This window comes from Canis aureus, chromosome 32, assembly GCF_053574225.1.
Source record: "Canis aureus isolate CA01 chromosome 32, VMU_Caureus_v.1.0, whole genome shotgun sequence".
Taxonomy (NCBI): domain Eukaryota; kingdom Metazoa; phylum Chordata; class Mammalia; order Carnivora; family Canidae; genus Canis; species Canis aureus.
The window spans coordinates 15,399,414-15,418,560 of NC_135642.1; the positions used below are offsets into that span (position 1 = coordinate 15,399,414).

At 44.3% G+C, this 19,147-nt stretch overlaps 1 protein-coding gene and 1 long non-coding RNA gene across 9 annotated transcripts in view; one reads left to right on the plus strand and one right to left on the minus strand.

Moving 5' to 3' along the window:
- FRMD5 (FERM domain containing 5) overlaps positions 1–19,147 on the minus strand; it is a 311,143-nt gene that overhangs the window by 45,961 nt on the left and 246,035 nt on the right. The gene's annotated exons all lie outside the window — the stretch shown is intronic.
- Positions 1,513–15,884, plus strand: LOC144303105 (uncharacterized). The gene is made up of 5 exons (XR_013370115.1): positions 1,513–1,909; positions 3,670–3,787; positions 7,655–7,744; positions 13,153–13,249; positions 14,583–15,884. It is a non-coding gene; the product is annotated as an uncharacterized LOC144303105 (long non-coding RNA).

A 19,147-nucleotide genomic window follows, 5' to 3' on the forward strand; every position in this document is an offset into this window, starting at 1 on the left:
TGCAAAGAAAGCAAGCTCCATTGAAAAATTATAGGGTTTCTTCAGTGTAACCTTGTTTTGATTGTCATTAAAAGTCATTTAGGGGCACCTGGCTAGCTCATTCCGTAGAGCATATGACCTTTGAAATCAAGATCTTGAGTTCCAGCCCCACACTGGGCCTAGAGATTACTTAAAGATCATCTCTAAGTTGGATGAAGACATGAAAAGGACATGCATCTGTAACTGTGTCTTCCATATTATGATGCATTAGATAGTCTTTAGATTTCTGAGCTTTTTGCACCTGAAAGGAGCCCAAGAATCCTTCATTCCACAAAGGTGTCACAGAAGTGAGAGGAGAGTCAGGTAAGCCCAATTCCAATCTCAAATGCATGAAGCTTTCCTGAACTAGTGGGAGCAGGGCAAGTCAGTGTGGAATGCACAGTCCAGCTGGTCCTGCCTCTAAAGTAGATCTTGAATCCACCCACTTCTCTCCATCCCCATTACCAACTACATGGTCCAGCCACCACCATCTCTCAGCACCCTCTCTCCCCACAGCAAACAAAGGGATCATGATTTAGACATAGTAACTTTATTTGGACATACAAAAAGATACACTGTGATGAGTAGGTTTCCCTTCTACCCTGGTCACCGTGTACCTCAGTTCCCCTCCCCAGAAGCAGCCCATTACCAGCTCCTTGTATATTCTTAATGTGGGGTTTTATATGTGGGCAAGCCTATATACATATATGGCACTTTTTAAAATATAGTGGCAGCATATTTTATGCTGTATTCTATTTCTTGTGGGTTTTTTTTTCCCCTACTTAGGGTATCTTGTGACTCCTTCTCTGACAGTACATATAGATATGCCTCATGGTTTTTAACTGCTGCAGACCACTGGGATGAACCCACATGTACTTATCTAACTCCATATTAATGGAATTCGCTTCTAATCTGCTATTACAAACAATGTGGCAGTGAGCACACAGAGATCTTTAATTAGGTTACCACTCTTGCTTAACACTGTCAGTGGCTTCCCAATGCTCTCAGAATAAAACCGAAGCTCTAACCACCACCTCCAAGGCTCTACACATCCTAGCTCTTGTCTCCTGTGAACTCCTCCCAAATCATTCTCCTCACTGCTCGTGGCCACGGCCTCTCTCCCTAATGCTCGGAGGTTTTGTGCCCGTGTCTCCGTATGCCCTCTTCCTGGACTGCCCTTCCTCCGACTCTTCCAATGGTCACTCCTCTCAAATCTCAGCTCAAATGTCCCCTCTGCAAAGGTCTTTCCCTTATAGAAGGGCCCCTCCCAATTACAATCTCATTTATCCATGGGACTTACAACAATCTGTAATTATCCTATTGATTTGTTTCCTTATTTATTGTCTGCTCCCTTTTTATTTTTTTTATTTTTTAAAAGATTTTATTTATTTATTCAGAGAGACACAGAGAGAGAGAGGCAGAGACACAGGCAGAGGGAGAAGCAGGCTCCATGCAGGGAGCCCAATGCAGGACTCGATCCTGGGTCTCCAGGATCACACCCTGGGCTGCAGGCGGCGCTAAACCGCTGCATCATGGGGGCTGCCCGTCTGCTCCCTTTTTAGACTAATTTTCATCAAGCCAGGAGCCTTCCCCCAGAACTTAGCACAGGGCCTGGCATATGGCCGCTAGGTCCTCAACAATTATTCACTGAATAAGCGAATGACTGAATAGAAGGTAGAGGGTTAGCTAAAAGTTTTCATGAAATGTGAGGAAATGAGGCCATTTCTAACCCTTTAACCTCTCTCCTTCAGGTACATGTGTCAGTATCCAGGATGAGCTTGGAGGAGAATGACTTGCCGGAATCCATCAGAATATCTGGAGCTCTGCAAGACGGCAATCTCTAGGCCTGTCCCCAGTGGTCTCTGCAGCTCAGTGGAGACGATCATCTCTGGTGGGACTGTGTCTCATTTTGCTTCCCAAATCAAGGTTGACTTATAAAATCCAGAGTATCTCATCTGTGTGAAGGCCAAAGGGCCTGGTACTGCTCCAAGAATGGACAGACCTTTAAGATCCCCATGAAAGGTTTACACCTCACCTCTTCTCCTTCTGTCAGCTCACCCTGTACTTTCCAAGGAGAACTAGGGCAGGATATCCAATCTCTCAACAAATATCTTAAGAAGCTTATCCTTGCAGGATTGGAAGGATGAGTGAGCCAACAGCTCATGTAAGGAAGGCAGTGCCACGTGTGCACCTCCCTTCCTCTTCTGCTGGCCCCACACTCCCTCTTAACAGAATCCCAAGGCAGCCGCCCTGAATCCCACACTCTTTGATCTCCCACTCACAGGACAGACTTGTTATGAATCACATTGGGACTTCTGGACAATGGGTTACAAACCAGGTTTTTTGGAAAGACTCTGTCAAAAACTGTCTTTTTGGGCAGGGGGCTGCCAACTGTCTCCTCACTGATACCCCAGGGTGTGGAAAGAGCTTAAACTCTTTTTTAAGGTTCTTCTGGGAGCAAGGAAATATGTTTAACTCTATCCCAAGGGGCATGTCCTGTACTATTATTTCTCCCAGAGCAACTGGAATAGAGTATTAAGAAATAGTTGCAAATAGTGAATATTTTTTTCTAAAAATTTTACTTTGCATCAAGGTAGCTACTTCATGGTGATCAGCTAGGGTGAGTTTCAGTAGCTGAAGTATGGTTCACTTGCATCCCTTACAACAACCGTATTAGCAGGATCCAGGGGGTAGCCATGGGGAAAATGTGCTTGTGTGATAGAAATCACAAGAACTTTTATTTATTTATTTTTAAAGATTTTATTTATTTATTCATGAGAGACACAGAGAGAGAGAGGCAGAGACACAGGCAGAGGGAGAAGCAGGCCCCATGCAGGGAGCCGGACGTGGGACTCGATCTGGGTCTCCAGGATCAGGCCCTGGGCTGAAGGCAGGCGCTAAACTGCTGAGCCACCCAGGGATCCCCCACAAGAACTTTTAATGAGAATCATATTTTCCTTAAAAATAATTCATTTTCATGAGCTGGCAACTTGAATACACTCATAGGGATGGACCTTAGCTGGCAAGAACTTTATATTCAGTAGATCCAAACTTAGAGTTCTCCAACTTCACAGGAAGAAAAAGCAAGCAGGACTTTTCTCATCCGATAGTTATGAAAAAAAAAAATCCCATTACACTTCTCTTTTATTAATAGAAAAGGATCTTTTTCTTGTTATTTTTCAGCATCTGGTGAAACTCCTGCTCCTCACCATGAAGTCATAGTTCCCTCAGGCTTCATTTACTAGTGGTGGATGCACGGCTTTGAGCTACTGGCTCTTATGAAGCCTAATGAAGAGAAGCATCTTCCTCTGCTGTTTCTCCAAGGCTGGAGGGTGGGAGATGAGGGGAATGGGGAGAGAGGTCGGCACAGAGTCCCTCCTTATGGCAGAATTACATGAAATTTAAATTCTCAGCAGAAGCACAAAGAATCAATTCAGAACACTGTTGTGGCACCTTTCACAGAGGGTCACAGCCTGCCCCTCTCTTGGAGAACTCATGCCAGGGCCTGGTGGAGTGGCCCAGGACAGCCTTCACATAGGGAGTCACACTGAGACTGAACCAGTTGGTGAACCATCAAGGTGGCCTCTGTACAACAAGCCACTGGCAGGGGCAAGTGGAGGAATTTTAAACTTCCTGGCCTTCTACTTTCAGGTGCCAGCCAGCTGTGTCCCAGGATTCTCTCTTTATGGTCTCCCTGCATTAAGTCTGGGGCTTTCTGGAATATTCTGTGGAAGCCATGTCTTCTCTTTTGGCGGGATGGTAAAGTCTAGTGAGTACTATCTTCTTTTCCCTTTGCCTGCAATTTCTCTGATGCTATAAACTAAGCTATGTGTTGTGTGCTGAATGTTGTGCCATTGATTACACTGGAGAAACAGGCACTTGCGTTGACGGGTGATTACTGTTTAGTCACAAAGTCGGGGCTCCAAGCCTGAGAATGTTTATCTTCAGGACAAGTGAGCTGAGGCAGAGCACCCAAATCCAGCTAAACCTCTGAGGTTATTCTCTTCCCAAAGATGTTACTGGGTCAAAATAACTTACTAAGGATCCATTTAAAAATAAATTTATGTTTTGTGGACCACAATAGTACCTGTCTGAAAATAGTACCTAGTAGTATTTGAAAATATAGTGCATATACATGCAACCATTTACTCTCTCTATATGGTGTGCAGAATGATGGATGAATTCCTTAGAATCATTATGCAACTCTGAGGTTGGGGGAATTCATATTCTTGTTCCTCCCTGGAGCTCCTGGCTCTGGTTCTCTATTCTTTAGGGAAAAGACTGAGGCAGCAAGCAGTAAGCAAGCATCCACCAGTGACCTAAACTATTCAAGGTTAATTGCATTTTCTGCTACATAATGAATAACTTCGGACAGGAGAGCAGCTTTATTTTAACCCATTGTGGGGCCAATTCCATGGACTCTGGCACAGTACATCCTGACAAGAGGGGCTAACATGTGGAAAGCCCCCCGTACTCATTAGGCCTCATCTCATTTAATAAGCTTACCTGTGAGGGAAGCAGATTTTAAGTGTAAACTATGTGAGTCTTGAAGAGGGCAAGAGCGATCACAGCTTTCTCAGGCCTTGGGCCATGTGCTATTAAATTGGAACTGGCCATGGTTTCATGGACCCTTGGAGAAGGCAGACATGAGATGGAGGGTGGTAGGCAGTGGGTACCTGCAGTCCAAAAGCACAAGAGCCCAGGGGTGTCAAGAGGCCATGCCAAGGAGGGTATGCCTAGAGAAGAGGGCAAGAGCTAAACAAGTTATCCTCAGGGACCTGACAGGAAAGAATGTGGCACCAGGGGTGGGATAGCATCGCAGCCTCTGTTCTAGCTTAGCTTTATAGTTAAATTTTTTATAGGCCAAAGAAAAACTGCTTTCTGTATTAGTATCCTCCGAAGGCATGTGTGTGTCAATGCCTGCCAGGTTCAGGAGCAGATTATGTGCAGTGCACTTCAACGTCACAGAGGAACAGCAACAGTAGCTCGACTTCTCAGGGCTATGGCATCAGTGAACTGAGCCCCAAAGTGTGAATCAATTACTGGGGTGCAGTCCTGCCTGTGTTCACACACAACCAGCCCAACTTTCTGAGGTGGAGGGAGGACAAGGGACACAAGTGCTAACAGTAGGGCTCCAGATTTCCTAACCTCAGCACCTTTCACACTAATTTACATTTTCTTTGAAGGGAGGGAACCCCTGCTGAGCAACTGGCTCTGGAGCCCACTTTTCTTCCTTAGTCGTAAACCAACAAAATCTGTCCAGGAACTGCTGAGGGTGCAGCTAGAAAGCAGCCAAGCTCACTCTGGGAGAATACAAAGAAGTTAATTCCAGGGAGAAATGCAGCCATACTATCTTTGCAGCAGGTCACACCTCAAATGCAGCAGAGTCATAGGTGAACCCGACCGGGCATACTCTCAGGTCCTTACTCTCAGAAAAGACAGACTCCAGAACTCAGCAGTTAGGCTGGGAAGGATGGGACCCATGTAGGTACTAGATATCAAGACCATGTGTCAGGAGCAGTGTGGCCAGGGGAGCCAGGTGGCCATGTGGCTTCTGGGGGGTGAGGCCAGACTCCCAAGTGGAGGAAGTCAGAGTTCAGAAGGAGAGAACAGTACTCACTCTGACTCCTGCAGCCACTGGCCTCACCTAATTCTTTTTTTTTTTTTTTTAAGATTTTATTTATTTACTTATTCATGAGACACACACACACACACACACACACAGAGGCAGAGACACAGGCAGAGGGAGAAGCAGGCTCCATGCAGGAAGCCCGATGTGGGACTCGATCCCGGGTCTCTAGGATTATGCCCTGGACTGAAGACGGCACTAAACCGCTGCCCGGCCTCACCTAATTCTTAATAAAGATAGCAACTTCCCCAATACTATCTCCTCCAAGTCTACATGCAAATCGAGGGAGTTGGGTGATTTTTTTATGATGCAAATAAATATCTGTAGGTTCAGATTCCAGGCATGGTGCCTCAGGGAGTCCTGTTGGCAGTCCTTGCTCAGGTCAGAGAACTGGCTTAGCTCATTGCCACATGGTGTGGCATGCAGAGGATGTGCACATGATGGTGGGGACAACACGTTCAGTCTGCAGCATGGAGGTCACTGTGTGCAAGCAAATGTCATGGGAAGGAGAACTAAGCGCTCTGTCGGCACAGAAGGCTAAAGCAGACTCAACAAGATCAATGAAGACCCTCTGAGCAGAACCTTCAACCTGCTGTTGTATAGTTTATGAGAGCAGCGCTAATGAGAAGTCTAGACTTATTGAGATATCAGTGATGATCCTTCAAGAGTCAAGGTGTGGGCAGCCCCGGTGGCGCAGCGGTTTAGCGCCGCCTGCAGCCTGGGGTGTGAGCCTGGAGACCTGGGATCGAGTCCCACATTGGGCTCCCTGCATGGAGCCTGCTTCTCCCTCCGCCTGTGTCTCTGCCTCTCTCTTCACTCTCTCTGAGTGAATGAATAAATAGATCTTTTAAAAAAAAGACTATTAAAAATAAAATAAAATAAAAATAAAAAAAAAAGACTATTAAAAAAAAAAAAAGAGTCAAGGCATCCTCATGCCTCTGTGGGTTCCTTGTGCCCAGTGAAGTTCCTGGAATGGAAAAAACTCTGAGCTGGGCCTGAGAAAAAGCAAATTTATCTGTCTTTCCCATAGTGAGGCCACTCTTACAAGTGAGGCGACTCTCAGATGCATCGCTGTTTATTGCTATTGACTGAATACGTTTTGGTTGTATTTTTCCAGCCAGTGCTGAATATCTCAGTGGACTAGTCATGTCACAGCTGCAGAATTACTGAAAACTCAGCTAGGCTTGTTAGAAAAAACTCAGTACTTTGTATTTTTGTATTTTGCAAAGCTTATATTCTCTCTTACACACAACACACACCCCCCTTCATACAACTATGCCTCTCATAATATGTTGCTTCAGATAACTTGTAAAGAAAAAGCCCAGCATTTTGGGGCAAACAGAACTTCCCTCACCCTCAACCCTAAAGATAGTTTAACAACTCATTTTATTGCTTCCTTGTTCTTTGTCTTTTGCAAAAGGCAAATGCCCATGTTATTTGGAAAATCTCGGCATTTCCAGGGCTGTAGGGAGTGGCTTGGGTGGCCAGGGTCAGGATAAATACAGCAGCCTTACCAATCTAACTGGTTCTTTTAACCCTGTATCTATTCCTTCAATTTTCCTCCCTCTTAGCAGAAAACTGTTTATTTGCCTGTACCAATGAAACATGATGGATTCTGAGCTGGACCAGCCCATAAATGAAAGAGGCCAGGATTTGAGTCCTAGCACAGTCTCCTTTTCAGCTATCCTATTGGGTCACTTGTGTTCCCTAGAAGTTGAGATGGAGGTAAAGGGAGCAGAGAGATAAAGGGCTCTGGGAAAGTGGAGGCCCTGGGGATGAGTACCAGCCTCGAAGGCAGGGTCCTGCTCTGCCACTTCTCAGCTTGTGACTTCAGACCTATCCCCTGATCTGTCCGAACTTTCATTTCTTTATGTATAAGACACAGTTAATACTACATCTCTCAAAGGATTATTGTGAGGCTTAAAACAAGAGACATAATATATATAAAAACCCTGTGTATTTTTCCTATCAAATTCCTCTGCTTCCTGTGAGCTGTTCTTTCTTTAGGCTGAATGGACTTGAACATGACAAGGTGTTAACAATGATACACTGCACTCATGGGACAGAAGCCAGTCCTCCCTGGACAAGAACGCTCAGGTGGGTTCTCGTTATATACCTGTGCATTGTACCCTGGCTTATGGGGGTGGCCACCATTTTGGAAATCTGCCCCACAGGGCTCTTAAAGAATGGATGTGCACTTTCTCCAAACCTTAAGACTATTATCCCAAGACTAGAAAATATCGAATATATGCCATCAACCCAAATCCTCCAGGGTCCTGACAGCTTCTATTCAGTGTCATGGAGACAAAGGAAGAGCTTCTTACGACATGCTCTTGACATGTTCCTAACATTTGGGAAGGAGGAGCTGAGTGAGATGGGGATGAGATATGACACAATTCCAATAGCCACTATACCTTTTGATGCCTTGGCATTAATTAGAATAAAAAGAAAAAAGTATTTGGCAAAATATATTTCATTAAATTAACCCAGAGCCTCTCTCTCTCTCAAAAAACATAACTAGTTCTCTCTGGTGTTAAAGCTAAGGAAGCTAATTCTTGTCTAAACTCATCCCCCTCAGAATCCTTAGGTGGCTGCCCAACCTGTTGGCGCGTAAAAGGGGAGGGATGGATAAGTAGAGCCCATAGCTCTCTGATTGGAGTCCTGAGTTCTCCAGAGCTCATTCAGCCACTCATAGCCACTGGCGTTCCCAGCTAGGACAGACAAGGCATGCTCATTGCCTCTCTTGAGAAGGAGGCCAGGGCCTCCCTCAAAAAGTCCCTCATCAGAACAGTGAGAGCTCTGAGGTAGGATGCCAGGGCCTAACTCTGTGAGGTCTGTGGTCCCACTGATGGCCCCACATCTATGAGTGCCTCCCTTCCCAGCACTAAGTGGAAACAATCTCACTGGCACAACACAACTGACAGTCCTGGGACAGAAGTGAGACAGCTGGGGCCAGGGGCCAAACAGATGGTAGAGATATGGCTTACTGTACAAATGTTGAGGCCTGGGAAAGCAATACAACAAATCCCAAATCTCCCAAAAGTGGCTGTTCCTGTGGAAGAAGAGGATGGGGTGGGGGAAGGTAGGAGGCAGATGCCAACTCACTTAAAAACAGGGCTTCCTTGGTAAACAACAAATTCAGAACCATACCATGCTCTGGACCAGTGGTTCTCAAGCTTCAGCCTCTATCACCTCAAGAGTTGTTAAAACAGCATCCTGGGCTGCTGTCCTAGAGTTGCTGGCTCGGTGGGGCCTGACAATGTGCATTTCTAACATGTTCCTGGGTGATGCTGCTGCTAGTGGTGGATCAGTGGACTCGATCAACCCTTCCCTAGCACTGGTTGGTCCCGACCAGCTCTGGGAGCAAAGACTGCAGGAGGAGGGAGGAAAAGTAGGTATTTGGACTTCACAACAGCCCAGCTCTGGCAGCCAAGTTCTCATTCGTGTTCAGCCCTCATGGTATCACATACCAAGAGTACAGACTTCAGAGCGTTAGGCTTGCAAGTGAAGTGCTACAGAGAATTCTGCTGCTTCCTGCCAGGTTTTCAAATTCTGCCTTTCATAACAGTGGGCAGCTGCCCAATTCTGGCTGGAAAGTTCAAGTCCCCAATTACCATTTACTTTTGATGGCTAAGTAGTTCAAAACTCACTGCACTTTTGCCACAAACTAGATCATTGCAAAATAAAGCTTGCACTTATCCTCAAACCTAGTTCAGAGAACAAGTTCCTTCCCAGCCCAATTCTGCTGTCATTGGCAGAAGTCTCTTTCAGGACATTTCCCCTCCTGGCCTCTAGGGTCTCTTGTCTAGGAGGTGGGTTAGGAGCTGCCCCAGACCTCTGCCTACTGCTGCCTTTCCTCTGTCCCTATGCTCTTCTAGTGTCTCAGACTTCCATCTCAGCTGCTGTGACCAACCTTCTTCCTGTCACTTTTCCAAGAAAGGATCCAGCTGGTCCTCCATTGAGGGTGGGGAAATGGGTTGGTACAGAATATGTGCCCTGGAGAGGCATTCCATGCCAAGAAGGCAAATCTTCTGTGTTCAGTATAGTTGGGGAGTTGGGGTTGGGGGCTGGAGGGAAGTGAGTGATGGGAGAAAGGAAAGGCAAATTCCCAGGCAACTCATTTTCCTCTATGAGCTTTGGTTTCCCTCTGTATAAATGATCCCATATCCCCCTATGTGCCCCAAGTCTCTGATAATGTTACTAGTTGACCAGAGTAATCATACTCCAGGCCCATCTTCTCTTCAATGAGGATTTAAAAAGTTTAACAAAAAAGGCTAAACATGTAGCTGTAGAAGGTAGAGGTTTAACACATTTATCACTAGCTTAATTAATTTAAAAAACTCAAGGCTGTTGCTCAAAGTAAATGGAAAGAGTAACTAAACAGAATTCATTCAATTCTAGAAACTGCCTCTAGCAGGCCTGAGACAGTGAAGGCCACTGTGTGAAACTATTATCTTACTATGAGTCTGGTCATTTTATATTCCACTGTGAGCGATGGAAAAATTCTATTAGATCATCCATTGCACATCTCTGGCCTCACACAGTGAGGACTGTTGGAGAATCTTCTCAGAATGGATGCTGAGACTCTACCTCCCTCTCCTCTCCAAGCCTACTGTTTCCTCAACTATAACCAGAGTGGCACCGGACTTCTGAATTTTGATAAGCAAGGGCCTTAGGGTGACAGTCTGGCTATTTTATTTGGCTAGCCCTGTATATAAGATTTACTCTTCAACTGTCCAATAAGGAAGTGATAGGGAATGACAGAGATGGGAAGGGGCTAACAAAGTGTCCCTTCCAACATCATCCTGCACTGTCCTAAATTTACTCAGAGGCAGAGCCTCTGAACCAGGGCTAAGGTAAAAGCTGAGGGTGTGCTTTGAGGCAAGTGTCCCTGGGTCCATGAACTTGTTAGTTTCCCAAGGGTTCTCCCAGGTAAATACCTCAGTAGCTGAACAGTAACAGGTACCTCTTGGTCTATAAATAATTCTTGGGCTTGGAAATGTACGTGGTAACATGCACTGAGGGATGACCAGATCCCCAAGGCATCAGGTAAAACCATGGTCTGGGACTTGCTGTGTGATGGAGAAAACAGATGAAGGAGGCAAGACTTCTAGAAGTATGTTGCTGCTCCTCTGCAGTTTTTCAGCCTGGAGAGCAGGAGTGAGAGCAGAGGAGTCAGGAGCCGTGAGCCCAGCAGCAGCCTCAAGGCCTGTGGCACCTCCCTGTCATCTCTGTGCCTCTGTATAGCAAGGCCACCAACACTCAAACCAAGAGTCCCCTGAGGGCTGCATAGCAACACTGGTCAAGATATTCCTCCTGAAAAAAAATCTTGCACATCTGCTGCAAGCTAAATATTGTGTAATTTGAAGGCCAAACAGTGGATGACAAACCACTGGGACACTTAGTTCAATATATATCTATTGAGAGCTTCCCTTGAACCAGGCACTGCTTGCACATTCTCAGGGTTGCAGAGATAGGGGATTTAGAGACATGAAAAAGTGACTGCTCTGTTCTGCTGCCCCTCCCATCCACATGTCCATATTTCTCTCCATTACCAGGAGAGATGGACATGTGGTATCAGTGTTTTTACTCATGGTGCACAGCTCAATGCCTTGTACATGATCCTCAGAAAGCGCTGTTGGTTAGCTACTACATGATATGACCATGCTGATGGCTCCTCCCTCCGGGGCCAACTTCTAATACTCACTGAGATCAGGGTATTAAAGAACAGAGAAGGATAATGTTGACATGAGACTGTTCCTGGAGATGGAGTCCCTATACAAAGCAGAGCCTCATTTAACCCTGGAAATTCATTGCAAGATTGGCTTCCCAGATGTTGCCTTTTGTCTAGTTTTCTGATTTTACCTCCGTAGGCTCTACTTGAGTGGGACAAGAAAACTCCCAGCCTAAATGCCACTGGGCACCAGAAAGGTGCCTATAGTACAGCCCAGCTCCAAAATAACTGTTTAGGCCACAGTCATTAGAAAGGAAAACATGAGTCTCCTTCCAGGAAGGTCTCTAGCTGAGTCCTTGCCATTGGAAAGGGAATTAAAAGTTCAATACTGGAAAAAGACTAATCATTGTATCTGCTTAATTATATTGATGTGAATGTCATAGCCAAGTTCTTTTTAGGGAGTCAATCTTAGAAAACATTTACATGCTCCTAAGCTCACATGGAATAGATTTAGAGTGTTTTTAACTTCTGGAAATTATCAAATGCTTTTATATGGCAAATTCTATATGTCTCCAGGAATTTCCACATTCCATTACAGTTTTTTTGATGCTTTCCCTGTCTTTCTAAAATATTTCCTGACACCTGGCTAAGGTGCCATTGGATCTTCTTAAGGCTTCAGCTTCTTAGACCATTGGGTGATTAGTAACACAAGATTAGATACCTGCCTTATCCCTTGTCACAGATTAGGTTCCTCAGGAAGTAGAGACTCTGGAATAAAGTTAGCATGCTGGACATTTTTAAGAAGTGCTCTTGGGATCAATGCCTATGGAAAAGAGTGGAGGAGGGCTGGTGTAGGCAGTGGGAGAAGCTGAGTTGTGATGCAGCCCTGGTGTTGACCAGGTGATCCATGGGGAGCTGTGGAGTTAGAATGACCTTTCAGAATTGTGTCAAGTTGAGCCAAAATAGCCCAGCCTTTTGTACCCCTTCTTGGGTATAAAATCACTGGATGTGAACCACTGCCAACAGTACTCCCAGGGGGACTGGTGGGATGTCAGAATCCATCACATCATTCTCGACACAAAGCCAAAATCATAACTGCCATTTCCCAAGAGCCTACCATGTGCAAAGCATTCTACCAGCATTATCTCTAACACTAACAATAATTCCACAAGGAATGTTTCTATTAACCCCATTTTACAAAAGAGGAAACTTGGTCTTGGTGGAGTTACATGACATGTCTTAAGACCACGCGGCTAGTTTGTGGGACTCAGACCCAGGCCTTCCTTGCTCCAGAGTTCACACTCTTTCTATTATGCTAAACTCCCATCCTTTGATTTTCTCATATGGTCCCTGTGGAAGTAATCTATAATCCTATCCTTCTACGCAGGTCTGGGTTGGCTTTATAATCCTCTGATTATGTATTGAAATGTATAGTTAAGTCCATTGCTTGAATTCTTTTCTGAATTCTTTGAATCTCTTAGATTTTCCTGTTGGAAAAAAGTACAGATGCAGGGTTCTCCATGAGGGCACACTAAGGGAGAAATCCTCAAAACCAATAGGAAACCAGTAACATAGTCACCAAAATTTGAAGATGAGGAAGAAAAAATTAGGTGCATGTAAGGTCAGATTTCTTTTTTTTCTTTAGATTTTTTTGGATCAGAACATTTCCAAATTTCTACATCCTAGAGATTAGGTATCAGCTAGTAACCAATCCCAAATGCCACAGACTAGGGAGCTGAGGCTGGAGTTGGGTGTAACATGAGAGATCACAGGTACTCTTTCTATACCCCAAAGGCTGTTATCAACCTTGTGCTTCCCTTGTACTTTCCAGATATCCTTAATCTTCAACATGACATGCAGAGGCCAGAGAAAATCATCAGCTCATGAAGAGAAAAGCTGCTTCAGCAAAACAATGCATCCCCAGCAAGGTTAGTTGGCCCTGTGGGTCTTTCTAACCAGTCTGAATATATATATAGAATGCCTTATATATTTTCTCTGGGGTGTTCTTTTCAATGTGTCCCAGATGCTTACTCAGAAAACTGTGTGACATGTGTGAGTGGCAGTGAGTGGAATGGGCCCCGAGCAGCCCCCTCAGGGTATTCAAGTCCTCTCTGCACTCCAGGGAAGAAATCTTTCGAGCCCACGTTCCTTATGCCTATTCTCTCTGACCAGGAGACTCCAGGGACAAAGAGTGATGAGAGGATTCCCTCAAGTTTTCATTAACTAAAGGTGAACCTGATTTCTGGGCAGAGGAGAACTCTCATAAGCACTTTGGGATGATATATGTCATCACAGAGATACGTACAAGGCAGAGGGATGAGACCACCAGAAAGGAAGTGGCTTACAAATTGAGTTTTGAAGGATGCATAGAAGTTGCCAGCCTAGGAGTGGGGCATCACAGAGGGAACCGCACGTGCAGAGCCGTGCGTGTTCCAGGAATTTCAACTAACTGCCCCAGTATGAGGGTGTCTGTTGCAGGAGATCGATATTGAGAGGCAGACAAAGGCCTCTTTGGGGAATGGCTGTGTACGCCACGCTAAGGCTTTATTCTGTAGGTGACGGCAAGAGGTGGAAAGATTTTTAGTGGGAATAAGACTTGAGTAGATTTCATACTGGTGGAGGACTGGAAGACGGTAAGACCAGAGCAGGGAGACTAACTGGAAAATCCCTGTAGCCCTCCCAGTGAGCTCTGATAGACACCCCAACTAAGATAATGGCAAGGAGGATAAGGTGTGATGGACTAAATACATTTTTAGGCAGCAGAATAAATGGTGGTTAAGCGATCGATTTGAAGAAGAGTGTGAATGAGAAGATGGAGGACAACTTCCACAATTTCAGTTCAGCAAGGAAGCTGGGGAGTAGGATGAAAGGCTATCTTTATTTTTTTTTAAGATGTTACATATTTATTTGATAGATAGAAAGAGAGAGAGAGAGAGAGAGAGAGAGAGAGAGAGAGATCACAAACAGGGGGAGCAGGAGAGTGAGAAGCAGACTCGATGGGCAGGAAGCCAAATGCAGGGCTCGATCCCAGGACCCCGGGACCATGAACTAGACAGAAGGCAGATACTTAACCTACTGGGCCACCCAGGCGCCCCTGAAAGACTATCTTTATTTTTTATTTTATCTTATTTTTTTTTTGAAAGGCTATCTTTAAATTGAGCAGCATCATGATGGCTTTGGTGAATGGGTCATTAATTCTTTTAAGGCTCTGACTACTGAATTAAGATTATGATTAAGATTTCTTTTTTTTTTTTTTTTAAGATTTTATTTATTCATTCATGAGAGACACAGAGAGAAAGAGGCAGAGACAGAAGCAGGCTCCATGCAGGGAGCCCAACGTGGGACTCCAGGATCATACCCTGGACTGCAGGCGGTGCTAAACTGCTGAGCCACCGGGGCTGCCCTAATTAAGATTTCTTAGATCAATCATTACATTGATTTCTTTTTAGAGCACACTGTTTTGGCAAACCTTGTCTTTTAAAAAAATGTTGTCAGAATACATTTCTTTCTTGTAGGTACTACAGTTGAATTCAATTAGCAAAGCATAGAAACCATTTGTGTATCAATATTCGAGGCTTAATTTTTAATTTTTTTCCGGAGAGTGAGAGAGAGTGTGTCTACATTTGCAGGGGAAGGGGCAGAAGGAGAGGGAGATAGAGAATCTTAAGCAGTCTCCACACCCGGCCTAGAGCCTGATATGGGCTTGATCTCACAACCCTGAGATCACGACCTGAGTTGAAATCAAGAATCAAATGCTTATCCAACTGAACCACCCAGGCACTCCACAACTCTAGACTCTTGTTCAAGAAATATATTAAGACAATTACTGGCACTCATATTTATCATTAAATTAAACATGACAGCCGCAAAATGTTTTCACTTTAAGTTGAATCTCAAATGCTTCATTTGCATTTTCTCTAACTCAGGAATATTGTTAGGAAAAGCCATGACTGCTGGTATAGGGGTGGGGGAGGGCAGAAGGGTAGGAATGTTTCATCTTCAGTTCTTCTGAGTTGAATGAAATATTTTAAGTTAATCATCTCTGATCTGTCATTAGGGGATTTGTCCGTATGCATTTAACAAGTTACAGCTGCTAGGAATTTACAATTTAAGAATTTATGAGGGTCAAAAATATGGAATTCCAACTAATATCTGAAATGATAGCCTCAAAGCCAAGAGTCCCTCACATCTACTGCCTCCGTCTTCTAGAGCAATTTAGTACAAGGGCTACTGCTGAGATGTAGGCATTTCCAAATTCAGCAACACTGAAACTCATTATGAGTTTTAACAACTTGCTTTTCAGAGTCTATGGGGCTTTGACAATCTAAATTTAGGTCTGCGTAATGGAATTGCTTTGCTTTGAAAACAGATTTTTTTTCAAGGGCTTTATAACCCTATTCTCCCCCAATTCATTTAACCTTACTCATTTGGAACAATGGAAGGGGGCTAGGGCCAGGAGAGGGCCAGGATTACTTCATGGTGTCTTAATTTTAAATGTTTACAATGAAATGAAGTTTTTGTTGCTTTCAATGAAAACATAAATAAAAGTTAAAATACAAATGAGTCATGAGTAATTAGGTATTCACTATCATAACACACAGCTCACTTTCATGAACAAGTGTTCCATAGATAAAGAATACTTTAATATTTAAGGATTAATTAGACCCAGAACTTGCAGTTCTGGATCTTTCACAGTATTTCTTATTCACCTGTTTCCTGGATAGAATAATATCCCTCCAGAACTTCATGTTTGCCTGGAATGCCACAATGTGACCTTATTTAGAAATAAGATTTTTGCATATATAATTGGTTAAAATGAGGTAATCCTGGATTTGGGTGGGCCCTCAGTCAAATGGTTTATGTCCTTATAACCAGGCCATGTGGACACAGACACATACAGATGGAAGAGCCATGTGAAGATGGAAGCAGAGGCCAGAGGGATGCAGGCATAGGTAGAGGCATGTCAAGGGTCACCAGTAACCACTAGAAGCTAGTGAGGCAGGAAGGATTCTTCCCTAGAGCCTTCTAAGGGAGCACGGCTTTGTCAATGCCATAATTTCAAACTTCTAGTCTCCAGAACTGTGAGAAAATAAATTCCCATTGTTTCAGAGTCATGCAGTTTGTGATTATTTGTTGTAGCAGCCCCAGGAAACTAATACAGCTCTCCAGGTGAAAGTCCTACTTTGTGTATGGCGGTCCTTATGACACTGAATGTGGCCTTGTGTTCAATGTTTTCATAAGTACATGTATGTTATGGTTTCATTTTTTTTTTAATTTTTATTTATTTACTTATGATAGTCACAGAGAGAGAGAGGCAGAGACACAGGCAGAGGGAGAAGCAGGCTCCATGCAGGAAGCCCAATATGGGACTCAATCCTGGGTTTCCAGAATCACACCCCATGCTGCAGGCGGCGCTAAACCGCTGTGCCACCGGGGCTGCCCAGGATTTCTTTTTTAAAAATTTTAAAAAGATTTTACTTATTTATTTGAGAGAGAGCATGCGTGCACATGCCACCCCACCCCCCTCCCAAGAGGGAGAAGCAGGCTCCCTGCTAAGCAAGGAGCCTAAGGCAGGGCTCTATTCCAGGACCCTGGGATCATGACCTGAGCTAAAGGCAGACATAATTGACTGAGCCACCCAGGCACCCCTGTGTATGGGATTTCAACTAATATGTGAAATGACAGTCTCATAGCCAAATTTCAGTAATATTTAAATCCCCCCAGCACACAGCTGTGCACCAAAAAGGTACTCAACAAACTAGTTCTGAAATGATATCCTCAAAAACCAACACTCTTGAGGACTCTTGGTTGACAAATCCTAAAGTCTTAGGTACTTAGTATTCTCCCAAACTAAATGCTCAATTAACCACAAATTAATTTTTATCACTTTGAAAAGGAAAAGGTACCTGAAAAAAATTCCTCAGAACTCTTGATTCTGGGCAGCCTGGGTGGCTCAGCAGTTTGGCACTGCCTTCAGCCCAGGGCATGATCCTGGAGACCTCGGATCGAGTCCCAGGTCAGGTTCCCTGCATGGAGCCTGCTTCTTCCTCTGCCTGTGTCTCTGCCTCTCTCTGTGTCTCTCATAAATAAATAAAATCTTTAAAAAAAAAAGAAAAGAACTCCCTCTTTTAGGCTTAGTTGGGCTCCTTGTAGTCTGTCCCACACGTACATAGTTAAGTGTCAGCCAGAGATATGGGCAGAATTTATGCACAGAATTTGGGGCTCCCCTGTTTCTCTCCTTTTGGGGATTTTCCTTGTCATTTTTCCAGCTGCTGTGGTTGTCCCAAACTCTGTGGGCTTGATACAAACTGTGGGTTTCTTTGCGTTCTAAATGGCCTTACAAGACACCAAATACAACAGGCCCTCAAGCTAAAAGCCATAAAAGAACAAGAGCACATCCACTGCTATTTCCTTCCCCCAAGAGTAGACCCTCCTGTTCAGCCTGGTCTTGAATCATGCTCCAGTGGCATGAGGTGGTTGTTTTTAAAATTTTGTCCAGCATTTAGAGTTGTCTCTGGAGAGCTGGTTCAATAGAAAGGTACTCAGCTATTACAGGAAGCAGAAAGTTCCTTCACTAGAAATTTTGAAGCCATTTTTTAAAAATAATTTTTTCCCCCTGAACCCAAAGAACTAGAAAAAGTATTAAACAAAAGTCCATATCACACTCAGTTATAAGCAGAAGGGAACCGATTTAACTACTACTCAGGAAGTCGCAATTTAATTAAATATGAACAAGTATTTACCCGTTACATTAAAATGTCCATATGAATGACGAGGGTTCTGGAACCTGAGCCCTTTTATGCCTGCCACACTCCCATTCTGTGTCCACCATGAACACACTGATACAAGAAAACACACCCAACTTCATGTACATACAACCACGTGCATCCAACTCCAAACATGCTGGAGTGTAACACAACCTTTGTGAAAATTTCTTAGGGATATAGAGGAGGGAGGGGGATGACAGCAAACTCTCCCCCCAGATTATCCCTTAAACATCTCCAAAGTCTCACTTCCTCTGACAGCGACCCAAAGCCACTACCTGGTGCCAAATCCACAGCTTCAAATCCTCAGCTCTACCCAGTATTCTGCTCCTCACAACAAGGGCAGAATAACTGGTCCATTCAACCTCAGGATCCCTTTCCTCACAGTGTGGTGAGGTGTGTATACATGTGTGAGTGCATAGCATGATCGAAAATAGTTATAATTTAATAGTTTTCTCCTGTCATGGTTACCTGTTCACCTACATGTGGAAATAACAGGAAGGAAAGGGCTATGTTTCAGGTTGGCAGAGTCTAAATTACATGCCAGACACTTTGTTTACACACATCATTTCTAATCCTCTCCATTTTCCAGATGAGGAACTTCAGGCTCAGAGCCACTGTTCTTTCTCCTTTAGGATATCTCCAACGTATTAATATAAAATCTAATATAAAGCAGGAAAGCTATGTCTGGGAGTCTTGGGGGAGAGGCAGGGAAGTGGAGGTTGCATTGTCTTGTGCTCAGGAGGGAAGGTCTGGGGGCTGGGGAGGTTGAGGGAAAACATTTAAAGGAAGAGTCCTGCTAGATGGGGCAAGGGGCACCAGGGACAGAAGGGGGTTTCTCACTCATCTTGCTTTCTTCTCTCTTGTTCTTCATAGGGTGTTCATGTGGCCTCATCTCTGTTCCTGAGGCACCCCAGCTCATTTTTAAAGATAGAGATATTCTGAACAATGGCTTGGTTAACTTATGTACCAAAGCTAATTCAAGTAGATACTTGGGAAGTCTCACAGAAAACTTTAGTCTTTAAAACACTGGATGACACCATTTCAAACAGTAAACCACTT